We start from the raw sequence: 26,899 nt of genomic DNA, 5'->3' as shown, positions 1-26,899 counted from the left end.
TTCTGAAATAAGTACATTTATTTTAACTGGTAATAGAACTCATCAAAAGGAACAACTTTTCTCTCTGCCATTTTGGCGAAAAACGTTGCGTAGTGGCTTAAAAAAATAGGAAAGATTTTCCTAAAACCGTTTATATCTCCAAAACTAAGCTACCTAAAAACGTGAAACAGCCAGATCTTACGAAGTGGATTTTTTGCTATATATCTTTGAATTTCGATTTCTGGATGAAAATGGACGTTTTTTTCAGATTAGCGCTGACCTCAATTAGCCATTGCAGTATTTAGTGGCGTAGGGTTATTTTAGTGAAAAATCTCTCCAATTTTTTTTTTGGAATTAAACATCGTTTTTCGGCAAAATGGTAGATAGAAAAGTTGTTCCTTTTGACGAGTTCTATTACCAGTTAAAATTAATGTACTTATTTCTGTTATACGTTGTATATGGCTTATCATTCCGGTCGTCTATTCTAGACTGAAGGTAAGAGGAGAAGTAACCGTGGCCCGAAAGCAGCTGAGTTAAGTGGAAATTTACGTTGCCGTGCTCCCGCCCTATCCACTTCTGTGGTATCAGCTCCCGCGTCTAAGCAGCCTTTTCTCCTCTGCCATTCTGTTTCGGTTTCGTCCCTTGCCTCCGTCCTGGTTAGTCCTGTCTCCTTTTCCTTCCAGAGGCGGGCTCTGTCCGTCGCCAGCAGATCCACGGATGGAGCTCCCGCGATTACTTTTGCTGCCTCAGCCGAGATAGTCCTGTTGGCGGCGATCACCCTGATGAGCGCCCTCCTTTGCGCTCCTATCAGGATCCGCACGTCCTTTGTGTATTTGAGCTCGCCCGTCCATATCTCCGCTCCTAAGGCAATACAGAGGTAGTGACCGTTGTCAGCAAAAGTCGCCTGGCAGAGGTGGGTCCTCCCAAGTTGGGCATCAGCATCGCCGCAGTTTTTTCCGGTTTCGTGGCCGCATGCAGGACGTGCCCGGAGAAGGTCATTTGCCGATCCAGCACGACTCCCAAGTATCTCAGCTCGCTCTGTGGCTGGACTGTCTCGTTCTCCAGTCGAAAGCTGGCCTGGCCTTCTTACCCCAATCAGAAACACGGCCTCGGTCTTCGAAGGCTTTAGTCGCAGGGAGTTTTCCTCTGTCAAGTACGCCACGTTGCTCAGGGTGCGAGTCATATTTTTATTATTGTTACTAAACCATCAAAATTATTTTTTGAAGTACCTTTAACCCAGTAGCGCATTGGAAGTTTTGACCATATTTTCTATTAATTTTAGTTCTAAAACCAAAAAAAAAAAATTTTTTTTAATTACCGTTCTTTTTTTGGTAGTGTATTTCAAAAACACCCTATATAAGTATACACCTTATTTATTTAATTTTCTAATACTAAAATATCTTACTGTTTACAAATATTTAAGTAAAGAATACTTTATATTGTGACAGTTTAGCACAGGCTGCGAATTCTCAGATTTTAGCAATATTTCCACAACAAACATCAATAATAACATTTAATTTTGGTTCAAATGTAGATAAAAAGTTTATTTTTATCAATAACAATAGTTATAAAAATCAGACAACACTTTTTAGCTTTACAGAGTGGCTACGGAAATTGGAGTCACTTTTCTTCATATTACCAAGAGATGTCGCTGTTTTTACAATAAATTTGAGCATCAAAAAAATATATTTAATTAAATGGCAACACAGAATTCAATATTTCGTGCAATTGTCACTATTTTTAACAATTGTCAATGTCACTGTCAGCGAATAAGTATCAAAATGGTATTATCCTGCTAGAGAAGGTCGATCTGGTAGAACAGCAGCTGTAAAAGTGCAGGATCATTAGTATGCAACATATCCTAATCGGTTACCACCAACATTTAGCTACATTTTTTGAAAACATACTTACGTAAAAAAAACAAAAACAATGTTGCCAGCGATTCCATTTAATTTTTTTTTGTGGTTCCATCTTTTGGGCAAATGTGGAAAAGTGACTTCAATTTTCGTAGCCAGGCTACATTTATTTAGTTAATAATTTTTCTATTTCATTTAAGTTTTTGAGATTTTACATATTTTATAATTTTTTTCTACTCATTCTCTATACTCAAATTTAGTTGCTCTAACTGCAATTTATGACGTTTTTCTTCATTTTTCAACTTTGTATTAACTGCATTTCTGAATTTATCAGTTTACTATGTCTTTGAATTTTTTCATTAATTTGTCGTTCATGTATAGAAACCATTTTAGATTGCGTCTCTGTCATTGGAGCAATTTTCCTTCGCTTGGATTTTGGGGATGTAGATTTTAGAGAAGACTTAAAGGACCTTTGCGGACGAGCATTTTCACTGAAAATTAAATAAAGTTGGAAAATTATGGGTTTCATTTAGCTAAAAACACATAAATAAATATATCCAAAGTTAATTCGTCTCGATATTCGTCTCCTTTACCTATAATAGTTGATTGTATTCTAAAAATATGAAAAACGTATAAAAACCTTTTATAAATAAATAACCAAGTTTCTGTCAGGCTCCTGTCACAGTCGTTAATCTTTTTCGAAGTCGATTGGGTAAATATCTGCTATTGCCTAATTTAATTCTGTTGGTTCCTGGGAGGATCCGGGACCACCTCCAGTTTTTTAAGAATATCTTTTATCTTCAAGCGGTCGAAAATCGCCCCTTTGTGTATCTTCAAAGAGACGGTTAAACTGTCATTTTTTTTCTGAGGAGTAGAAGTAGGTACTTCAAGTCCTAGGAGTAGAAGTGTCCCACAGGCCGCTCGACCGGGTCAAATGTAAGGTCATTTGAAATATTTGTCACGATTTATTTATCAATTACAATTATCAATTGCACGAAATATGTAATAATTAAATCATCCCTATTAAAGAAAAGCCTCTAAAAAAACGAAATAAGGAAATTATTACCTAATATTTAGCCGCGTCCCCTATATTCTGTCACGAGCCGCCCGTTGTGGCGTTGTGGGCGTCGCCACAGCGTGGATGTCAGATGTCATGATTGTCAAAATTAAAAAATAACGCAAGATAACCGTCTACTGTTGAAAAGTAAACAGCTGTAAGTTGTAATCGTTTGCTATTCACGTTTTGATAATTTCTGTTATATTTAGTAAAGAACTGAAGTCCGGTGTCGAAAATTGACGCAGATCGCGACAAACTATGTAGGATTTAGTGCCACCGAAGTCCCGAAATAGTTATTTGTATATCAAGGATGGAAAATCGTACTTTGACGAACCGAGAGAAAAATTGTCGCCAAGGCCGCTTTGCGGCGGAGGCAGATAATCTCGAGTTCGTCAAAGGATTTCGTAGCCAAGGTGTACACAACATTTTGTGTGCAACCCGAAAATTTGCAATCATAAAATGAACAAGTAAAATTTCCTTCATTGTCAATAAAAAAATAAAGTCGGCCTACATGTCGCCATGTCGCTATGGAAACGACATAAATAAAACAATTCACTTTGAGAAAAATTGCAAAAATGTCCGAAGAAAATTACGATGTTTCAGTTCCGTGTACTCATCCAGAGTTAAAAAAATATAAACTGTGCAATGTCGCATTTGAAACCTGAAAAATCGAAACGGCAATATGAAAAATGTTACAGTGACTTTGAGACTGATGTAACAAGAAGAATGTGATAGATCGATAATGGGGATCTTTCTTATCGACTCCTTCTCATGCGGCTGTCTCATTTGAAATCGGCGTAAATTTCAAACCGGATGAAAATTCTATACTAATAGTGGCCGTTCCTGACACAAAATCAAACTTTAACTGTAACCAATCCAGATTTTGTAAGATTACACCGGAAATATGCAGATAGATATGTTGTAATTGTGATTATAAATTAATATAAAAATGACTTTTACTTTTACGGCCGTCGTCAAGGCAACGGCTGCGAAATTCAATTTCCCGGCCTGTTGTAGGCACGCGAAGTGCTCATTTCTCGTACGGTTGCACAAAAGTATGTTATTAAATTGTGTATGTATAATAATGTTCATGAATCACGATGATCTGGCTACAAAGGTAAAATTTCTGAGTTCCTTAGACGAAGAATTATAAATTATTATTGTAGGTTATGTCCGTAGAGTTACGTCTGACCGGAGCTTGTGAATGCGATCAATTCACCAATTTGACAACAAGAGATATCGGAGATTTAGGCTCTGCTATCGTAGTAAAATTTCAGGATACAAAAAATTACAAATCGCGATGATTCACCAATTTGGGAAAGTTTTACGTGGGAATTTGCTGAAAGTACCTCGGATAGATTGAATAACATTGTAGACTACTAATATTATCGAAACTTCAAGTACCAATACACATTTATTAATAATTTCTTTATGACAGTGATGCTGTTCACAAAATGAATAATTTAATAAATTAAAATATTTTCTTTTAAATTTGTCTTCCAATTGATCCTGATGACCGTGATCATCCAGAAATTCATATAATTTTATATCCACAAGTTCTGTCACACGATCATTAGGATACAGCAAACAATCCAAGTCTTTGTTTCTCTCTTTATGGGAGATAAACGCATGACTTGCTGTTTTATTGGAAAACAAATTTTGTTTGCAAGTATCACAGTCTGGAATATCAATTTTTTTTAAGTATACCCTGCTACATATGAACTTGCCGGATTTTGTTCGTTAGCGAAACATTCACTGATAAGTTCATGTTCTTCATCCAAGTCTGTTTCATGTAAATCAAGATCCGCAGAAGAACTATTTTCAGTTAGAAATGTGCAAAAATCGCCCAAAGATTTGCAGTTATCTTCCTTGCAGTTACTACCTCTAGAAAGAGGAGAACTGAAGTTATTGATAACCACCGTCTTTAAAGCTGCAACAAACTGATGGCACGTGGGATTGGTATTACAAATACCGTGCTGTCGAACTCGACAAAACAAATTCTCCACTGGATCCTGATTTAAATTTCTTAATGACAAATACTGCAAACCCATTCCCTTTAAATTTTGCCACAAATGCATAATTGCCCTAATTGTGATTTGCCAACCTTCCACAAATTTAAAATTTGTTCGAAGCTGACCACTTTTAGAGTCAATTATTTTCCAATCCCTGATTCTAGGTAAACTATCTGACCAAAACTGCAAATGTGATGAGTCCTTGGATAAAACACACTTCAGGTTTTTACCTTCAGAAGGATGCAACTGACTTCCATTTAATGAATCGAACAAGCTGTCAATAAGTGACACAAATTCTGCAGTATGCATGGCTTCTATAAGTAGTTTACCTTTGTCAGAAAATGTTTCTATAGCTGCTGCAACAGTATGGCTTAACTGCTGGGCAGCCACTTTAACCTTCATTTTGACATAACTATCCTTAAAATTAAAATATTCGTTCTTTAATTTAGGTAGAAGCCTATAAGTTGATCTAAATTAAATGCTGCTTGAAGATGTTTAAATTTTGCAACCTTCTGCTTAGAAAACTCAATACCACAATCAATTAGTGCATTGCGAGTATTCTTAAGTAAGTGTGGTACATCAAAAATTGTAGATATTCTTTTACCATCAACAACAAAGAAGAATGGGCTAGGTCTGTCTCTGTTTTCCCCGCATAATTCCTTTATAGCAGTTCGATTTGTGGAGCCTTGGTCGCAAACAGTAGCTACAACGTTAAGCCCTACTTCTTGTAATTGTTTGATGATATAAACAATAATTTGTTTCAACTGATGTGTCTTTACAGTATCTCTTGTAAAATAGTAGGCAACAGTTTGCTTATAATTTTTTCTGATACCTCTTACCATAAAAACAAGAGCATGGTTTGCATAACGATCTGTGCGTCTTAATGACCCAAGGTCTTTACAAAGAGACACTTCATCGAAAATTAAGGTACAACACCGATCAAGCTCATCCATGCTCTCCACATGTAATTTTAAGTTTTCTATAACAGGCGTGACCAATCCGCATTCGAAGGGTATTTTCGATAAAAGATGTTTTAAGGTTCTCGTAGAAGGCAGTTGAAAATAGGCCTGAAGATATCTATACAAACGAGGACTTTTCTTATACATAGATAGTGCAAAAGCCTTATCTTGAATTGTCCACCTTCGGCCACTAGGCTTCCTGTGAACATTTCGTAACTGAGAGTTAATGAACTCTTTAGTTACATCATTAAGGTTCTGCTCAATGAATTCGAATCGTCCATCATTGTACAAATTTCTGACTGAAGTCAGGTGTGCTCGCTCTCTTTTAAGTAAATTTCTCAATTTACTTAACTTTGATTGAACATTGAGATGTATTTGATACATCTCAGACTTCTGTGGTGTTAAATCATTTTTGCCCATACCCACTTTATTTAAAATCCCCCTTCTATTCTCCAAGAGAAAAGAATATTTATCAGAATGATCAATTGTTGTAGACGACTTGAAAACACTCTGTGAATCTATTTTTCAATAATCATGATCTGAAGAAGTTAGAAGCAAACCGTCGCCTGTGTTGGATGAACCCTGTTGTGTACTGTTAATGTCTGTGGTGTCACTTGATAATGTACTAATGGTGATGTTAATGTCTGTAGTGTTACTTGATGGTGCATGATGTGAGAATGTACTGTTGTCTGTATATGAACATGAGGGTCTTAACAAAGCTTCATCATTGGGCAAAATAAATTGTGAGGTGTTCGCGGGTTTGGGAACCGGTCGGGCTGCCGGGCTGGGAGCCGGGCTACCCATCCCGGCGAGGGCCGCGTCTATCTCGTCGATGACCTCCCACTCCAGGTCGAGTGTCTGGTCCGTAGCGGGTGCTGGTGTCGTCGACTCCGCTTCGGACGGGGAGGTCGTCGGCTCCGCTTCGAACGGAGGGGTTGTCGGCTCCGCGTCGGATGCTGAGATCGTCGGCCTCGCGTCGGATGGAGAGATCGTCGGCTTCGCGTCGGATGGAGAGATCGTCGGCGTCGCGTCGGATGGAGAGATCGTCGGCGTTTTCCGGCGGCAGTGGGGTGGCTGGGTCGTCGTTTCCTTCTTGGAGGCCCGGAGCGCCCGGCGAAAACGCTCCTGTAGCTGGCGGGCAGCTTCTAGCGCTGCCCGCGCGAAGACGGCCTGACCGTTCAGCCGTCGCCGCAGTTGCTGCCGGATGCTGGTGATCCCTGTCGGTGCCGGTGGGGCCCGCTGATTTAGCATCCTGCAAATGTTGACAAGATCAGCTGGGGCTTCGGGTGCTCGGTATGGCCTCAGGTCGCTTGCTTGCGCTCTAAGGGTCCGGACGTAGGCGAGGACTTTCGGGACGGTGTGCGGGCCGGAGGGTTCGGGGTTTCGCTTCGCCGCGGAACCCTCGGCACCGGACGGCAGAGTGTGGCCCTGGTGGAGAGCGCGGTCTCCCAGATGACAACGGTCCTTCCGGTGGCGAAGGTTTTCATCGTTGCTTTTCTTCGCGAGAGCGCGCGCCAACTTCACCCGGTCGGGCCTGGGGGTGTCCTTCCGGTGGTGGACGGCGTCGTTGGATGTCCTCGGGGCGGCGGATCCCGCCGGTTAGGGGACAGGCGGCTTCCTTGGGTGAGCTGTTGGGCTCCTTTCCATCTCTCGTCGCACCTCGGTGTACCGGACACACCTGGGGGCGCCTTCCGGAAGGGGCTGCTGACGGCGCTGTCCCTTGCTTATGGAGAGAGTGGGTGGCGAATTGTCACTGATCTGCAAGGCTGGGTGCGCCGGTGTCGGCTGCACCGTCTTCACGGCGGCTGGGGCACGTAGCGAGGCGCTGCCCTTTTTCAGGTCGATGGTAAAGGGGTATCGTCGCAAGATGTCGATGCCCAACACGATGTCGGACGGTAGATGCGGCAGGTAGTGAAACTTCCCTCGGATGGTCGTCGTCCCAACCTTCAGGGATATCCAGTAGGCCTCGGTGACGGCGTCCACCTGGTCGTTGGCCATCCGGGCCGACTGGATGGTCGGATTTGCGGGGCAGAGGTGTCGGTAGCACTTGTCGCGGGGGTGGTCCCCAATGAACGAACCGGCGGCTCCGGTGTCCACTAGGGCGGCGTGCAACTCACCTAGCATATGGACGGTCACGTGTGGTCGGTGGTCGGATTCTTCGGTGAACGGTCGGTCATTCGGCGGGGTCGGCGGTGACGGCACTGGCTCCTCTAGGGCGCAGAGCCCCGAGGCGTTTCCGGTTTGGCACGGGCAGTCTTTGGACATGACACCGTCCTTTCGGCAGCGGGAGCAGAAAATCTTCACTGACCTGGTGCATTCACGACGGAAGTGTCCTGTCTGTCCACACCGCCAGCTCAGGGGGGTGGAGGACTGCTGCCCTGAGGTTGGTGCAATGGCGGACGTCTTCGAAGCGGTGTCCCGCTCTGGTGGGGTTGGCCGGGCGGCTGGTCGGCACCTCTGCGTGGGCGGAGTGTTTGTCTCGCCTTCCGGGGGGCTGCGTTTGCTCCTGGAGTAGGGTTTCTAACTTCCGGGCGGAGCGTAGCAGTGTGACGGTGTCGGTGACCCGGATCGCTTCAGGTGTAACCTGTAGTCCGGAAGAAGGTTGCGGTACATCCACGATAGCTGCTGCTCCGGTCGGAGGGTGCCATGCCGTCTCAGCAGCGTCTGGAGCTCGGTCAAGTACGTCGTCACCGGCTCGGTCGGTCGCTGGAGGCGGCGACTGATCTCCACCTCCAGATCTTTCTGGTGGCTGACCGGAAAGTAAAACAATCGAAAGTCAGTCGCGAACCCTTTCCAGTCACACCACCCTTGACGGTTGTTCCGGAACCAGGCGGCGGCTTCACCGTGTAGGAGTCCGGGTAGGTGGGGCAGCAGCTGGTCGGCGTTGACACCATCGGCCACACACAATTCTTCGACTCGTTCGAGGAAGTCCACCGGGTCCCCCTTGCCGTTGAATGTCAGTCTCCAGTCCTGCACACTCACTGACCTGGACGACCGCTCCGGCGGCAACACTGGAACACTAGGCACGGGCGTTGCTGTTGGCACTGGTACACTTGGGCCGGATCCTGATGTGGACGGCACAAACGTCTCGGCTGCACGGTCCCGGAGGAATTTGACCAAGCGTCGCCTCAACTCGTCGACCGTTCCGGTGGCCCCCAGGTCGAGTCCGGAAAGCATTGCGGTGAGGGCCTCCTTGTTCAGCTTGCACACCCATGAAACAGACTCGTCTCGCTCCGGGATCAGCGACTGCGGGCCTGCTCCGGTTCCCGGAGCCGGATCCGGGGTCTGGGGTGACGTCTTGGTCTTGTCGGTGGGTTCTGTCGGTTTGGTCGGTGCCATGATTCCTAGCGCTCGTTTTCTGCCTAGAAAGACGCTTTGTGGTTTCGCGGCGTGCGGCCAACTCCGGGGTGTTTGGCGGTAATCACCCCTCCGCAGAAAAGTACGTTCCGGTTGTTAGTGGGTGGTCAATCGGCTCTGGAGTTACCGCTGGCGGTAGCCGCACCGGAGCCTCTTGAGCAGGCGCTAAGCGTTAGTTGAGTGACGCTCGGTTCCTTCCGGAGTGATCGGCGGCGATCACTCCACTCCGGAAAAATCCATACGGGCGCTAAGCAAGCTGGTCGGATCCGGGGTGCCCGGCGGCGGTCACTCCATTCCGGAAAACCGGATCGTCGGTCGGCAGACGGACTCCGGAGATTACCGGCGGCGATAACCTCACCGGAGTGTCCGGGCGGCGCTGCGCAAGCTGATCGGATCCAGGGAGACCGGCGGCGGTCAATCCATTCCGGAAAACCGGATCGTCGGTCGGCAGACGGACTCCGGAGATTACCGGCGGCGATAACCTCACCGGAGTGTCTGGGCGGCGCTGCGCCAGCTGATCGGGTCCAGGGAGACCGGCGGCGGTCAATCCATTCCGGAAAACCGGATCGTCGGTCGGCAGACGGACTCCGGAGATTACCGGTGGCGATAACCTCACCGGAGTGTCCGGGCGGCGCTTTTCCCTTTTTCCCGTTCCTGACAGCGGTCCCTGCTCGGGCGCCAAATTATGTGACGATCACTTCCGGTAGTGACGTCACATGGGGTTTGATGCCGTTCGGTCGGTCGCGGTAAGCCTCGAGCGCCAGTCCCTTTTTTCGGCTGTGGTGGGACACCACACGGCCGGGGTAGTTTCGCGGAGTTACGGTATGTCCGGGGGTCGGCTGACAGAGCGCGGGAAGGGGGGGACCAAAACGAATACAGTCGCTAAAACCTTTATTTACAAATGTGGCTTGGAGAACCAGGTCCGGCGAAATCCTCTGGGGATGGTGTCCGTGACCTGGAGCGCCTGGGGGATGTGGACGGGCTGGTCGCGTCTGTCTCCGGTGGAGCGTCCTTGGTGTAGAGGTTTGTACTTACTTGTTCTGGACGGACCGTCTTCACTGCACACTGTGCCTGCGGGGCAGAAAGAGAGAACGGGAAAGCTGGTTTCGGACGGACTGGAGTCGGGTCGGGGAAAGGGGCGGAAGGCCTGGCTGTTTGCCGGGTGCAAACGGTCGAGGTGCGGGCAACGGAAGGCTGGTTCGGATTAAGAAGCGGGTTCGGGATCGGAGCTGGTGTCGGAAGCGTAATCGGGACGGGAATGATGCTCTGCACGTTACTTTTGTTGACTTGGTGGGGCTGCGCGCGGCCGTCGGTTTCTAAGGTGTTATTATTGGTAACTTTGCAATACTTATTTAGTAGGTATAATATTGATAGTTACAAAAATGATTTTAGTCCTAAACAAATCAGTAGGTACTGGGATGTTGAAGACAATCCCAGTCTGGCATAACATCGTAATCAGAAAGCTTTTTCAAAGTAATATGACAAGCCGTAGGTCTATGATTTTTTAATTTAAAAAAAAACTTATTTTCCAAGAGCTGTTGTAAAATCACAAAAGCGTACATTACAACTGATAACGCAGGTTTTCGAGGAAAACGTAAACCACCCCGATCCCTTTTAAAAATCAATCTTTGCGAATTTTCGCATGCCATTTCTCTGTCAACAGTTAAAAACTCCTTGCAGCCGTCATATTTAATTTTTTTTATAACACAGTAGCAACAATAGCCCGTGATGTAAGTCAGTACTGGGATGTCACACTCGATTGCAATTAAATCCTGATCGGAAACGCTAATTTGTTCAAGCAAACTATTTATTCTATTTATATCGGTTTCATCGGAGAGTGAATTACTACCAACTTCAGTTGCATCATCCAGTTTCTTGATTATCATTATTCTATGACTAGAACCAGGCCTAACAGATAAATTTAAAATGCTGAGCAATCGCAACTTATTTTCTGACTCAAAAATCTGCCTCAAAGATACATGATACTGTGATCCGGAGAGTTGTGTGTAACGGCCAAATCTGTCTTCCAACGAATCTGTTTGAACTTTACCAGGCACAAATAAGTCATATTTAGTTCCGTAATACAGTATTTAGTCATTTCTAGCAAAGCATATATAGTTGATTTAAAAGCTTGATGAGTTTCAGCAGTAAGTTTTCCATCATTATTAGGAATAGATTCCCAAGCCTCCAACCACGAAAATACTTTCTCCAAGAAGATACGTTTCTCATAATTTTCGTGGATGGTTAACGGTTTTTGCATTTCGTTTCTTAACCTTAAACCTTTGAGAGGTCTCTTAACGTTAACCATCTCCCACCAACGTTTAATAATATTAATAAACTTGGCAGTATCTTCATAATTTCCAAAATTATTTGAAGGACCTAGCTCAAGTAAGCTATTTTCAACGTTATCGTTAAAGATTTGTGTAACTAGCTTAACATTCTGACGTTCAAATGTCGAGGGCCACAGAGCTTTAAGACTGAGTCCATATCCGAATTTAAGCAACTTTTCAGTTTCAATATTGTAGACTTCCCTAATTGCCTCAAACGATGCATAACGCACTATTTCGTTGTCATCAAAATCAGGAAAACAATGTTTTACGATGAGTTTTTAAATTTAACCAATTGTTGCGGATGCATTTAAAAATATGGACGAAATCATTTAAATAAAAAAGAGGTTTACTATTATCAGCTGGATTTGGGTACATTATACTCCGAATTTTGTTCGTTTGTTTGCTTTTTAGTTTTTTTTCTCTTCTGAAGAATTACCGATTTGAAGTTGGTTAGACCTTAAGGTGTTGTTATTAGTGTTTGCAGCCAATTTGACAAAATTTGATACCGCTTTTTCGTATCCCACCTCCACCCGGCGGCACGGCAATTTTACCGGAGTACATACACTATTACGGATATTACTATCAAGTAATAGTGCAGTGCTTATCAACATAATTACCGGCGTCTCGCCTCCGCATTTTGACTTTGTTGTGTATTATGTTCTGTGTCAATGTTAAGGAACTTCCTCACGATGTGACATGAGTATAATAATATACCTTTTTGAATTACAACTACCAATTTGTTATCTAAATCCAGAATTTTTAAATTTTTAAAAAGAAATTGCGATACTATTCCCGTTGCTGAAATTACAAGTGGTAAAATCGAATTTTTTTCTAAACACCAAAGATTTCTCATAGCAACGGAGAGTTCTAAATATTTATTAATTTTTGTGTTATATGTCTGTGTTACATTATGTGAATTTGGAACAGCTATATCTAAAAGATATGCTTGCTTTTGTTGTTTATTTAAAATTATAATGTCTGGTCTGTTATGCTTAATATGAATGTCAGTTAAAATTGTTCTATCAAAATATAACTTGTAACTGTCATTTTCCAAACAACTTTCTGGTGTATAACTGTAGGACGTGGGGTAGTTAATGCACACTTTAAACTTGCACAACTATATATATTAACGGATAAACAGTAACAATACAAAACTAGCCGGCTTTTTTCTTGGTGGCTGGCGAACGACTTATTAGTGCGCAGCTCGGACGTCCGCGCCTGCGCTGCTCTTGTGCGGGTGGCGATTCCTTTCCACCCTACATCTCGGCCATCCTCTCCGTCATTCGCCCCGAATGGTTTCATCTGATCCGCGCTTGATGTGGTGTTCTTCGGACCCTCATGGTTCCCAATCTTCTCAACTTCATATCTGTCGATTCCCGTCCTATTGGTAACCCGGTATGGACCAAGAAATTTTGGCAAAAGCTTTGAACAAGGAGCAAACTAAGTTCGCTTGATAGCTACCAAATCACCAACTTGGTACTTCAGGGACGACTTTCTCTTCTTGTTGTATGTTCGACAATTTTCAATTTGAATTTCTTCTATCTTCCTCTTCGCCTCTTCCCGGAGACTTTGCCTGTCCTCTATGAACTGATTGACAAATTCTTCTTCAATCATTTCCTTCAAATTTAGATCTTCAGTTCTTCGGATTGTCACCCCAAAAAAGAGTTCAGATGGCGACCTCGCGATGCTTCTATGATAAGTTGAGTTTAGGTCTTCTTGAACTTTTCTCAAATGCTTATACCATTTTTCGCTGTCATCCATCGACAACTTGATTTTTTCTTCAGCGCAATATTCTTCAAACCTGGCTGACGTAAAAGCCGCGCCTCGATCTGATATAATAGTCTTCGGATTGCCAAAGATACTTTGCTGATCTTTCAGGTGCCGAATTACTTCTTCTGAGTTTGTGGTTTTCGTTGGGTATAGCCAAACAAATTTAGTAAACGCGTCTATCACGGCAAAAATATATTTGTATCCTTTCTTGGTTTGCGACAATGGACCCAAGTGATCCACATGGTATGTTTGTAAAGGTCTGTCACCTTTATCAATAGGGTTCAGGAAACCTTCTTGCTTCCCAAATTTTCTTTCAGCCAAAATACAAGGCACACAATTCGATACTATTTTCTTGATTTTCTCTTCTAACCCCGATATCCAATACTCTCTTTGAACTAATTCTTTAGTTTTTCTAACACTAAAATGGCCATTTTCATGCGCCGACTTTATAATTGCTTCTTCCATTTTTTCTGGTATGACCAAAAGTTTAGTTCCATCTTCATCTTTATACAGTAGACTCTTCTCAAACACAAAATTTTTGTATGGTTTAATTTTTAGAACTTCTGTTATGACCTTCAGGTGAGCATCGTTCTGTTGAGCCAGAGCACAGTGGTCCGAATCCGCAATAAAATGGCCAAAATTCAAAATTTTAAAGTATGACGTACGGTTCTGCTTTTCCGTAGGTACATGAAGCGATAGTGCGGGTAATATTTCCTAGAATATCAGCTCCTTTCTTCCAAGAACCTACTGGCAATCGTCTTTCAAACTCAGGTAATTGCAAGATGCAGGTTGAACCTTAGTTTGCGCGCAAAGTTCCAGAAGTGAGTGTGCCTTTATTACTTGTGATTTCGACTTGCAATTTTTACCAAAAGATCCTTAAGGTAAGTACTTTATGTTATTGCAATACAAAACATATAGTCCTATTCTGAAGCCGCTGCTTATATTTTTGTGTTTAAGCTGTTTTTTATATCATTTTTCAACTTTCATGTGAGATTAGAAAAGTTCGCCAGAGAACCCCACTAACCTTTTTGCGCCAAAATGTAGCTAAACTATTCTTTTATCACCTGGAATAAGCATTGCTTGCGCAAACGTGCGCCTTTTGAAAATATGTCTTATTTTTGTAGGCTCTACAAGTTCTGCTCAAATAGAACTTGTAATACAATAGTATAATTCCAATGTCTGAGCAATAATCACTTTTATGTTATAATGTACCAATGTTTGGTGTTAAGCGCACTTATTGTGTGAGTACCCTCGTCACCCTAAACTACCCTTATTGAATTTTATTTCAAAATTTTGTATTTTAGTAATTTGTTTAAGGTTTTTTTAGAATGCCTACAAGAAGACAGTTGTTTGATATTTTATCAGAAGAACCCAGTAAAGATCGTACGAAAAGGGTGCAACATTTGACCTATTAAACAGATTTTTAATTTCATTCGATCCGCTTATTAGTTCTTTACGGAAACTATCCCAAAAGAACAGTTCCAAGTTGCTACGAGACGTTTTTACTCTATTGAAAGAGCCTCCAATTCGAGCTTCAGAAGAGGCTGCACGGTATGGTGGATCCGAAGATGATAGTGACACAATGTCAAGCGAGGAAGAGGAGGACCCATAGTATACTGTACCTACTTACTACAATCAGAGCCATTTTTTAAATATTCTTAAATGTATTTTGCAGAATAAGCACAATTTTTTGTAATAATCACGGGTCTATATTAAATCTTTTAATTTTGCAAGTGTTTAAGGTGTGGAAAGGAAACAACGATATAATTATCTATCTTGTCTAATAATAACCCTCCCTCTTAACAACCCAAAAATATTATCTTTTTTCTGTTTTTGTTTTATTATTCCGCTGGTCATTTTTATTAAGACTTTTACAAAAATCACAAATTTAAACTTTTGCCTAATAATCATCCCCTAAAAACTACCCTTAACTTTAACTTCCGTCTTTATTTTGTTTATTAGTTTCTGAGGCGATCCATAAGCAAAAAATACAAAAATTTACAAGTGTTGTAAAAAAACACCCCCTAAAAACTACCCCGAGCATCTGAGATTTTTTCCAATATTTTTTCCGAATTTCGTGATGAATTTGTAGGCCATTGAAACAAAAATCAGAATTTTGGCCACTTTTTTTCATTTTCGGACCACTGTGCAGAGATAACTTTTCTAAAAATGCATTTTTTATGCTCATTACGATGGGATTCCTGCTCAAAGCGTCGCAATGCTTCATGGAATTTCCTGGACGATGTTCTAACACGTAGTCAAATTCTTCGAGAAGTAGAGCCCATCGTGCCACTCTGGTCACCAAATCTTTTTTCTTCATGGTCATGGTAAAAAAAAAATAAAAATTTTTTCGTTGCGCCAGGAGGGTGTGGTATATTGTTAAGATTTAGCCAGTTTATCATATCTGCCTTTTTTGTAGATGAGACTGGAACTGGACTCTTACTAAGTTTTTCTAAGTGATATGGAGCGTTGTCCATTACTACCACACAAGGTTTATTCAAACCACTGAATGCTGGAAGGAACTGATCATTTACCCATTTTGTGAAAAAGATGGCATTCATGTAGATCACAATTAGGGGGAAAGCCTGCGGCAGTTCCTGCATGAAGAATTGTAAATCTTCTTCGCCCACCAATCTCTGTGGCACACCTAATGGATCTGATTGGTTAATTCACTGTCTCAATTGGTTGCCATGTTCATATATCCATGTCTCATCCAAAAAGACAAATATAAATAATTACCCGACTCTGGATATTGTAGATATTTTCTTAAAAATGTAATTCTTTTTGGAATAACATGGGGTTGCTCAACTAATATACATACTTCTATTATTAATTTTTTTTAATTTATATCCCGTTGATTTAATAATTTTACTCGAATTTTGATTTACTGCAAGTAAATTATCGAGCATATTTAAACAGGTCATCCAAAGTAAAATACTGTTTGCTTGAGTGATATGCATAAAGTTGTTGAGCCAGTTCTTCTTTCACTTAATGAAAAGTTGGGTCCGTTTTATAATTGATTTTACAGCGTCCTTTCTTTTTTGGAGCTCTAACAGAATTAGAGCTTTTGTATTCATTAATGATTTTGCATGCAACTGTCGAATGAATCTAAAACAGGACTTAGTCATGAAGAAAAATTGAAGTTTGGAAAATGCAATAATATTTACGTCGAATATACGCGAAGCTTTATCGCAAATTTCTTTCACGAGCATATTCGGTTTTTCAGATTTAACTTCTTCCCAGTATCTAACTACTGCCAATTTTTCCCTCTCCGACAATGACCGTCTCCCGTACCTTTCTTCCGTGAATTCATTTTCAAAAGAAATGTATTGAGAAATCAAGAATTTCAAATTTGAAGTAAACTCTCGCTGGTCAGGGCGCAGACTCAATGGCATTAAAAAAATGATGACACTCAGTGTGACCAAAGTATTATCATGAACATCACTGTTTGGCTCATACCAACATGACAACGTTTTCCAATTGTTTATTAAAAAAATTCGACTATATTTTTTTTAAAGATGGCTGCTTTCATTCACGCTTATTTCGAATGGTCATAATCCATAGGACAGAGAACATTTTTAGTTGCTAGTGGCGTTTTTGCTTTACGGATAACCAGTGGTTTTGCTTTATGATTTCCAGTGGTTTTGCTTTATGGTTTCCAGTAGCGTTGGTGCAAGCCAAAAAAATTATTCGTTGCTTCTCGATTTTTCGAACAGGAGCTGTCTTTTCTGTTGACGAAACAAATGTTCTATCTGGCAGAAATTTCCAATTGGTTTCATCATCATTGTAAAGTTGGTCCAATGTGAGATCTAGTTCCGGGATTTTGTTTTTTAATTCTAGTTTAAAAGGATCCACAAGTTCCGGTTGCGATAAATTTTTTCTCCAGAAATCTTTAAAAATGTTAGGGTTATTTCAAATCTCCATCTCGCTCCATCAGCAGCGAATCCCACTAAATTTTCCTTGCATGGAACTCCATGTTTTATTAAAATATTAGCTTTTACCTGTGGCTTCTCCTCCAAGTATCAAAGTGTTTTTAAATGATCGGTAACAGTAAATGGTAGAGTATGCTCTAACGGAAACAAAGACGGCTAGTCGTATTTCACCTTCTTCAACTGTTTTTCTTAAATCATTGTCGTGAGTGGAACCATATTCAAGATAGTCCTCTGCTTTTTCACAACTATTTTTGTGTTTGTGACTTCATCCATGTCGCATTGTTTCCGTTAAACCTCGCACGTAATTATTTTAGCACGATTTGCATTCAAAATGTGTATCATCTTTGCTATTATTTGTTAGCCAGTTATACTGCTTCTCCCATGATATACAGCGTGTTTTCGAAGTTGAGGCGTTCCTTTTAACATGTGATAGTATGCGTTCTTCTAAAGAGTTTTAGCCAAAATCATCTTAGTAAAATGTGTACGGCAATGAAGATACAATAAGTTAATTTTTTTGAAATTTTTCAAACCGGTCATTTTACTAAGAAGGTTTAGGCTAAAATTCTCAAGAAGAATGCATAGTACCTACCTCGTGTTACAAGGAACGCCTCAACTTCGAAAACACCCTGTATGTGTAGGTATACCTGTTTTTCTTGATTTTATCTCGCGTTGTTTTGTTTTTATTTGCTTTCTCTTCACCCGTATCATATTGGTTCGTAATATAAGATATGTACCTATAACCTACAGCTAAAAATAATAAGTAATTCATTCAAAGCTATAACTGTTTATTGCTATAAATATTGAAATTGCAATTTTTTATAAAAAATTTGATCGAGTTATCGTTATTTTCTCTGGTTCTAATAAAAGTTGCAGCAATAGTTTCTGTTTGGATTGATGGCTTACCTCGTAAGCTCTTTACTAGTGTCACCACCGCGTTTTTGGAAAGGCGCGACAATGAATTCTTGTGTTGGATCACAAACACTAAGTTTTGTAAAAAAAAAATACTTTTTTGGGAATTATGGTCAAAAAAAACCGTTACGACGAGGATCGAGAAACGTTCGATTTTTTTTTTCACTACTTATTTCCGGTAAAAAATTAACTTGTTTTTCTGTCATCTTAGAAACAAAACAAAAACCCAAAAATCGAGGGTACGTGAAGTAACCCGATTGGTCCGAGATGCAAAACTCAGGGTGTTCTGGCTAGCCCTTCATTGGATTTATTTTACCGTCGGTGACATTAGCTTCTGGTGATGATCACAAACAAGTTAAAGATATGGTTTGGCAGACTGAGGGATAATCTGAATTAGACGAAAATCAGAATCGCACTGAATTATTCGTCCTGCTCTTCCATGGTTGTAATGTAGTAACCTTGTTTTCTTCAAACATCTGAAACGCTGTTTGAGAGTGCCAAAAGCTCGTTCAATGACATTTCTTGCAGACTAATGCCGCGCTGTATAAATGCCTTCAGGTGTATTTTCGGCAGCGTCAGGTATTGGTGTCATCATCCAAGTTTGAATTGGATATCCAGAGTCTCTTATTAACCACATTCTTCATTCTCCTTCAAGGTACCTTCTTTGTAAATGAGCATTTACAGTAGATGTTTTCCAAATAGCAGCATCATGTGTAGCTCCAGGATAACGGGCATTGATATTAGTAAAAATCATTTCAGAATCACATATAGCCTGTAATAGTTATTTATGTGACGCGCTTAGTAAATTAATCTTTACGGGCGCGCTGGCACTTGTGGGACGAGTGACGTAAGGAACGAGTCTCCATAAGCCAGTAAGCCCAGTAAAGATTGATTCCTAAACGAGTTGCATAGTTGATTTCAATATGCTACTGGTGGATTATTTCTATCCGTGCCCTTGGTTGTGAAAATTGCAACATGAGTGCAATCAATACCACTAATGGCGTAAGGAAAATGCAGTCTATTTTGAAATCCCCGTTTTACTCGACTTATGTTTTCTTCAGTGACAGGAAAATTCACATACATTTCCAGCAAGTTTATTTTGCAAGATAAGTTGCAGTGATTGGTAACTGGTTGACTAAGAGTAATATTACTACTAGTTTGAAAACTACCAGTTCCATAAAAGTTTAGAGCTCTCTGTCACCGTGCTGTCCAAACACAACTGAAACTACAGGAAATGGATGGCGTTGAAATTTTACCACATCCTGTATATTGTTCCGACGTTGCTCCTTCGGATTATGGATTGTTCCGGCTAACTAACGTTAGCTTCCTATCGAGATATACACGGGAATCGTTGGGTTATTTACTTTTAGCTGTCTATGGGATTTGCCGTTGTCGACAAAAAAAAAACAATAATGCGGATTTCTCGGGGGACAGGGCGAACCCGCACCACCGCACCACCGATTTAGGATATATGCGATGTAACGAAGTTCAGTCACGCGTTCTTGGATAGAATCTTTGATGCAATAAATGCAGATATCATCTGCATACTAAATGCACACTAGGTCCCTGTCCCATAATTGATGCAAGTTTGCCGTGTACAAGTTAAAGGGCAGCGGGCTTAATACTGACCCTTGAGGCAAGCGTAATGAGCAGTGTCCGGACAAAATAGTACCGCACAAGTCGACCAGTACAAGTTTGCGTAATACCCCACTCACATATAAACAGGATTCAGCTGGTTCGTTTTCAATAACAGGGAACCAGCGAAATCGTGTTTATGTGCGAGCGAGAGATTACGCAAAGTTGTACTGGTCGACTTGTCCGGTACTATTTCGTCCGGACACTGGTAATGAGGTATACTGTGGAACAATAAAATTGTTTAGATTGTCTCGAAGGAAAGTGCGTCGATTTCTAAAAATGTCTGTGATTGCGTTAAGGCGGGAACCCACTTGCTCCACGCCACGCCACACCACGTTACGTGTTGTGACGGATGTCATGCATGCGTTGTTGAAAAATCGATCAGTCTTGTTTTCAGTGTTAAACGAAATGGAGTGTGCTAGTAGTAGTTCATCTGATGAATGGGAATTGGAACTAGAGGAGTGTGCTGCCGCCCTTTTAATAAACAATTAAAAAAAAAAAGTGTTGGGTACACAGCGTGAATCAACAGCGAGAGAAATATGGTGCTTTTCATACTTTGGTGAAGGAACTAGAATTGGACCAAAATCGAAGTCGGTATCATATGTATTTTCAAATGCACAAAGAACAATTTGATCATTTACACGATTTGCTGAAAGAAAGGAGAAAGGAAAGAGAGGAAAAACAAAACACCAAGTTTCGAAAATGTATTGGTACTCGTGAAAGGCTTGCTGTGTGTTTGAGGTAAGTACATATTATGTAATATAGGAATAACGTGTAGCAAAGAATAAAACATTGAATCAACATAATACATAGTTTTAATAATCTAAAATAAAATTCATACTAATAAACCATTAATAAAAGACAAAAAATAATAATACAAAAAAATAAAAATAAAAGAATATTTATAATGTATTAACGCCACAGTGAACCAGATGTATACTCTAGTGACCATTCATCTTGGCGTGGAGTACTTAAATTGGAAGCCTGTGTAGATGTAAGGGAAGGAGAAAATGTGAATCTGCAAGAACTAGTTGAACTAGAAGTGGTGTGGGGACTGTTTGGACTGGACGAAGCAAACTGTGATCGGTGTTGAAAATGTCGTATTTGAGCTTCCGATACTAGCTTGGACACTTCCATCCTAACACTTGCCTGAGCTATTTCGGGCAATGTTTTGGCCGCTTTGGACATACTTAAATAAAACATGTCCGAGTCATCCAAGTCTGCCTGTTTTTTTAGGATTTTCGATTTCCGAAGCTCAGCATTTTGCTTCATTATTTGAACCATCTCTTCCGCAGGAGTACACTTCTTGGGTTTAAATTGTGGTCTTTCTGTATTTTTTTTTTTTTTGTATATGTACAACAGGTGGGGTGGAAGTTTCATCTTCATCCTCGTCGTTGTCGTCATTTTGTGGGTCATCACCATGTGGAGATTGTGATGTCTGTTCTGTCTGAGTCTGTTCTAGTTCTTCCGACTCTTCGTGTGGTAAATTACTTTCAGTCCTAAAATTGGCAAAATGAAATCCTACTAAACTGGGATCTACTACAACTTACTGTCTAGTATCCAAATATGGCGTAAGAAAAGACATTACTAGTTCAAATTTGCAAGGAGTAATTTTTTTTTTTTAGCCTAACCACTTTTTGTTTTGCCCCTCTTTAGTGCGTTGGAATAGTAATTCCTCAGTTTTGCCAACGTTTCTTTGACTGTGGACGCTGCAAAAAAAAAAGTATTCATAGATACAAACAATATACATAGGTACTTGTTTTGTTACAGGTATTTAGCAACGGGCAATTCGTTTCGATCAGTCGGATTCAATTTCCGATTAGGATTCAATACTGTTCGGAACATAGTACGAGAAGTTTGTGAAGCCATATGGGAAATATTAGGGCCACGCGTAATGCCACTTCCAACAGAAGACATGTGGAAAGAGGTGTCCCAACGGTATAAATATATGTGGAATTTTCCCAATTGCGTAGGAGCAATTGATGGCAAGCATATTAACATTCGTTGTCCCATTGGGGGTGGTTCGGCATATTATAATTACAAAGGAACCAACTCCATTGTTTTGTTAGCACTTGTGGATGCCAATTATAAATTTATCGCTGTGGATATTGGAGCTTATGGCAGAAACAGTGACGGCAATATATTCGCCAATTCTACTCTTTACAAATTGTTAGAACGTGGAACTTTAAATATACCGACAGATACACCGTTAAGAGAAAATGGAGAACCTTTGCCTCATGTGATGGTTGGCAATGAAGCATTTCCTCTGAAACCGTATTTACTTTATTTGTTGGGGTAATAAACAGCCAACAAACATCTGTTGTGAACTTTTCTAGTAATTCTTAAGTCCGTAAAGGGTAGGTACCAGAAATAACCCATGTCAACCTCTTTTGTGAAAATGACCGCCCAATTTAACAATAAATCGTAGCTACATTTTGTACTTTAGTATCAAATTACATTTATTTCGAAAACCGGTGATGTTTACATGATTTTCAATGACAACCAATTTTGCCTAAATGTTTAAAAGGACTCTCAGTGAAAAATTATGTAAATTAATGTACCTAGCGGTCGTTGAATTAAAACGAAATATTTACCTGTTTCATTAAAAATTTTGACATTTTTACAGAATGTTCTACAGCGATACACAATCATTCTTGAATTTTTTGACAATTTTAAATCGATTAGAAGTGGGTGTTTTCGCTCGGGCGGGAAAATTTTACTCAACCTGTATAAAAATCTCTACTCCGGGGCTGAAGAAGCAAGGAGGGGTGACAACACGCATCAACACGCTTACTAAAAAGTCTGGACGGGGGGATAGAGCAGACGTCGTCCCACGTCGTGTGGCGTGTCGTCGGATAGCATGGAACAAATGAGTACGCATTGCATTCAGATCTTTGTTAAACTTCTGCACACATTTCCGTCGCGTAGCGTAGTCTAGCGTATTGTGGTGTGGCGTGGAGCAAGTGGGTTCCCGGCATTAGTCGCTGCGCCTGACAGGCCTACTTATGCTAAATAGTTGCTCAGTACGCTCAGGTTTACTGCATTGTATGTACCTATCCTTTAGATCGACTAAGTGGCAAGCCATAACCTTGTTCTCTGCTCGCGCCATTTGAGCATCAATTACCAGATGTGCTAAGGCTTCATTGGGGCCTTTTCCTTTCCGGAACCCTACCTGCGTTTTTGGGAGTAGTTGATTCTCTTCCAGGTGATGTTCTAATTTTCGCTTAATCATCCGTTCGAAGGTTTTAAGTAAGCACGACAGTAGCGAAATTGGAGCTATGTTTGGGTTCTTATTGGGTATTAGGTATTTCCAACATGTAGCCCTTGGCTGCTAGCGGTAGGTGATCCAGCATCGAATAGGTAATCCAAAAGAACTTATATCAAGAGTCTTGAGGAATTGTGCGGTTCTATAATTTTATTGTATTGAAATGTCAAATGTCTTAGTTGTTTTGCTTGTGATTTTCTTCAATTTTTCTACATTCTAATTTGTTTTCATCTTACAGTCTATTAAAAACATCTTATTAATGAACTTACATAACCTCTTAGCTATTACTCATTTGATGTCATTTTTTGAAAAAAATTAACAGATGAGTATGCAAGTTTGGAATATTATGATTTCTGGGGTCGCTGATTTCGAATTTAATATCAGTTTCATCAAATTAAAAATGGCGGACCATTTTTGAATAAAATCATGATGTAGATACAGAATGTTGGAATATTAGGTTGTTAGGGTTGCTGATAATTAATTTAACTAATAGAATTCACACTTTCTTATTAAAGTAAGGCTTATGTTTATTTGATCAGTAACATTATTCAGTTGACAAGTAAAAAAATAAACATTTTTCAAGTAGAAAATTCAGTTTGATCAGTATGTTCTGTCCGGATAAAAATTAATCTTTGACTGATTTAAAAAAAAATGATATGTAGAAATACTATTTGATCAGATATTTTGTTCAATAATTAATTGCATTTCGATTCTTAAAAAAACTTAAGTTTCATAATAATTTATGATAAGTATTTTGATTCAATATGATTAAGTATAATAGTGAAATTGAAATATAAATAACGATAAATGGTCTGAGGGCAGAGCCAATGGCAGAGCTGACTGATAATATACCTACAGAAAATGTACGGCAGCACGGCAATACAGCATAGATTGTGAGGCAGGTTCTGTACTAATCTCGACAAGAGGAATTTCAAATAAATAAAATCAGGACAACATTATGGTAGAATTTACTTGAAAATTAAACGATAAAATAAACAATGAAAAAATAATTTTCAAACTTAAAAATTAAAAAAAACATTTTCTTAAGTACCTATAGCTTAAAGTTTATGTATATTACTACTGCACAATAAGAGCTTTTTTTGCCTTAGAAGGACGCCCTCTTTTACGTTTCCCTTGAATACTTATATTTCGCGCTTCTGGTGGTGGTTTGACATATTTAAGTCTAATGGCTATGCCAATAATATGTTTACATATCATATTTTTAAAAAAAGCTGGACAATTACAGTTTCCCTTAATCCACTCATCTGGAGAAGTTGACATGGTAGTTATCCAGGATGAAAATGCCTTATTTTTAAACTCTTCAAATTCCACCCAATTTTCTGCGCAAATGTCATTTAATTCTCCTGGTTCTTCGGTTGAATCCCCTGCTGGAATTTTGTAACTAATTTGACTCTCCTGTTGGGAGACAATGAGAACTGGTTTATTCTTTTTAGTCCACTGATAGGCAGATGTCCACAGGGACAATGTAATTGTTGGTATTTTCGAAAATTTTTTCAACTCAGTTTTATAGTCGTTCGACCATTGTTGAACACTTTCAAGAGCAACCGATAGAAAATGGTTTAATGAAAGGCGTTCCCGAAGGGTATGAGTGTCTTTTATAACTTTATTAAACGCTTCTAAGGCGTTATTAGTACTTGGTACATGTTTCATTACACCTTCGTACCAATTGCTATTATCAGACAGCCACTCTCTTTCAAAATAATTCAAAAAAGCTTGCTCCGTATTCCATTTTTTTTTGAAAAGTTCAACAGCTTTTTCGAATATCTCTGGAGATGAAGAAAGTTGAAGAGTGTTAATATCACTCAGAATTAGGGAACGGTTTTTTTTCTCCACATCACGCTCTACACGTTTCTGAACATTTTTCCTCATATGCGCCCAGCACATGATTATCAACTTATCAGTTCCGAAAATCTCTATGAAAGCATTCTGAATACTTTTTGCAGCATCACATATCAACACGTTAGGTTCAAATTTTTTTTCAAATAATTTCTTTGATGTGGCAACTAACGCTCTAAAGAGAAACTTGAAATCCTCCTTCTTCTCATTAGTACAAACAGAAAGACCAAAAGGGTGAAAATGTTTATCCATATCGGTAGTACCCACTATTAGAACTGGAAAACCTTGCCACAAGAGTTTGTAGGTTGCATCAGCATGAATTTTGTAACTGTTGGCACAAATACTCATCAAATATCTACTTGTTATGAAAAATCGAAAAATGCTTTCCTCTTCCTCAGTCTCTAATTCGTATTGTGCGACGAAAGGGATATGCAAGTCTTCTGGAATAACTGAGTTTTTCAGTAGCCATGCTTCCAATTCTCCAACACTTATTTGTGACGGGCCATATTTGGATTCTCGCAACTGATGCAAGTAATTATCTAATTGTCTTTTTGAGGGAAGCTTCCTGATATCACTATTCTTGGACAATTCTATTAAAATAGCCTTTGGCTTTAACTTTAGGTCAAAAAGTTTTTGGATTTCCAACTTTAGAGAAGGGTCAATTCCAAGAACGCCTTTTGTTTCAATAGAGTCATGATTGTGTTCTGATTTAGTCTTGAATAAATGCACTTCATGCGATGTCGAATCATACTGAAGATATATTTTTGCAGAACATTGTTGTCCACGAAGTTTAACTTGATTGCACCTGAAGTATTTCTTTATTCCTTCTTCTGTTTTATTTTTATAATGAAATCCCCATATTTTTTTATCTTTTATAAATTTTTCAGCCTCATCCGATCCAGAAAAAACTCCAATCTTTATCCAATTTCCTATAACTCTCCTCTTTGGCGATGATTCGTGATGACGTCCTTCCTCAGAGGATGATTCCGACGTTTCGTACTCCGCAACTAGACTATTGTTCATCCTGAACGCCTGCAGAATATGACTGTGAAAAAATATTTATAAATACCTCAATTTACCTTGTAAACTTATGCAATTTATTTCACCATAACACAAGACACTTGCAGACTATTGCGCGGTCAAATTTATAGGTTATGTTGTTTTTCTCGAATCGTACCTAATTGACACAATTTTAAGAATCAAGTAAATTGTACACTGAGCAATTGTTTTTTTACTTGTGTTCTTCAATATTCTGTGCCACAAATTAAATTTAATACTTAACAAACGCAAATTCATTGAATCAGATTTAAAATTTCGTAGATCAAAATGTTTTACCACTGTCCAAACAATATTTTACTGATCATTCAGTATTTTAACTTGGAATATATATTTTTAACTTGCCTCTAAATATTTTACTGTGCATTCAGATTTATTACTTAATTATTTAGTAAATATTATTACAAATAGTTACTGATCAAAATGTATTTGTACTCATCAATTAAATTGTTCCGTTAAAGTAATTTATTTTAATAAATACAAACCAACGTTTAACTTAACATTTTTATTTCTGTAGCTTCATAGATGCAATAATAATTATAGTAATTACCTATACGTTAAAATCATAATCATCGTCGTCACATGGCTCCGTATTGGTAATTTCAAATTAAATCGTGGTTACATGTGACTTTTCTACCAGAAATAATAGGTTCATTGCTTCGGCAGGCAATGGTTTGCTATCTGTCAACTTCAGCTTTTCAAAACTTGAGATAAGCGGATCCGAAGATACAAATAAACGATGGAAAACGTCGGACATTGTTTACTCGCGAGAACATTTTCGTGACGAATTTTCGCGGTACCGACGTATGTCTTTATTTCTTGTTTCTTGAGCATCCTCGGATAATTGACCTATTGGTAATGGGGCTCTTTCTATTATTTCTGCCCCGTGAATTAACACAATGTGTACCGATGTTGGCATAGGGTA

General features: G+C 39.9%; 2 long non-coding RNA genes across 2 annotated transcripts in view; one reads left to right on the top strand and one right to left on the bottom strand.

Annotated features, from left to right (window-relative positions):
* LOC138128734 (uncharacterized) overlaps positions 1–26,899 on the top strand; it is a 136,339-nt gene that overhangs the window by 79,273 nt on the left and 30,167 nt on the right. The window lies entirely within an intron of this gene.
* On the bottom strand, positions 24,013–26,341 carry LOC138129578 (uncharacterized). The gene is made up of 2 exons (XR_011159262.1): positions 25,998–26,341; positions 24,013–25,950 (listed from the first exon to the last, which is right to left on the bottom strand). It is a non-coding gene; the product is annotated as an uncharacterized lncRNA (long non-coding RNA).

Source organism: Tenebrio molitor, chromosome 4 (assembly GCF_963966145.1).
Source record: "Tenebrio molitor chromosome 4, icTenMoli1.1, whole genome shotgun sequence".
Classification (NCBI taxonomy): domain Eukaryota; kingdom Metazoa; phylum Arthropoda; class Insecta; order Coleoptera; family Tenebrionidae; genus Tenebrio; species Tenebrio molitor.
The sequence above is the reverse complement of the archived record's forward strand: the minus strand, read 5'-3'. Positions and strand labels throughout refer to the sequence as shown.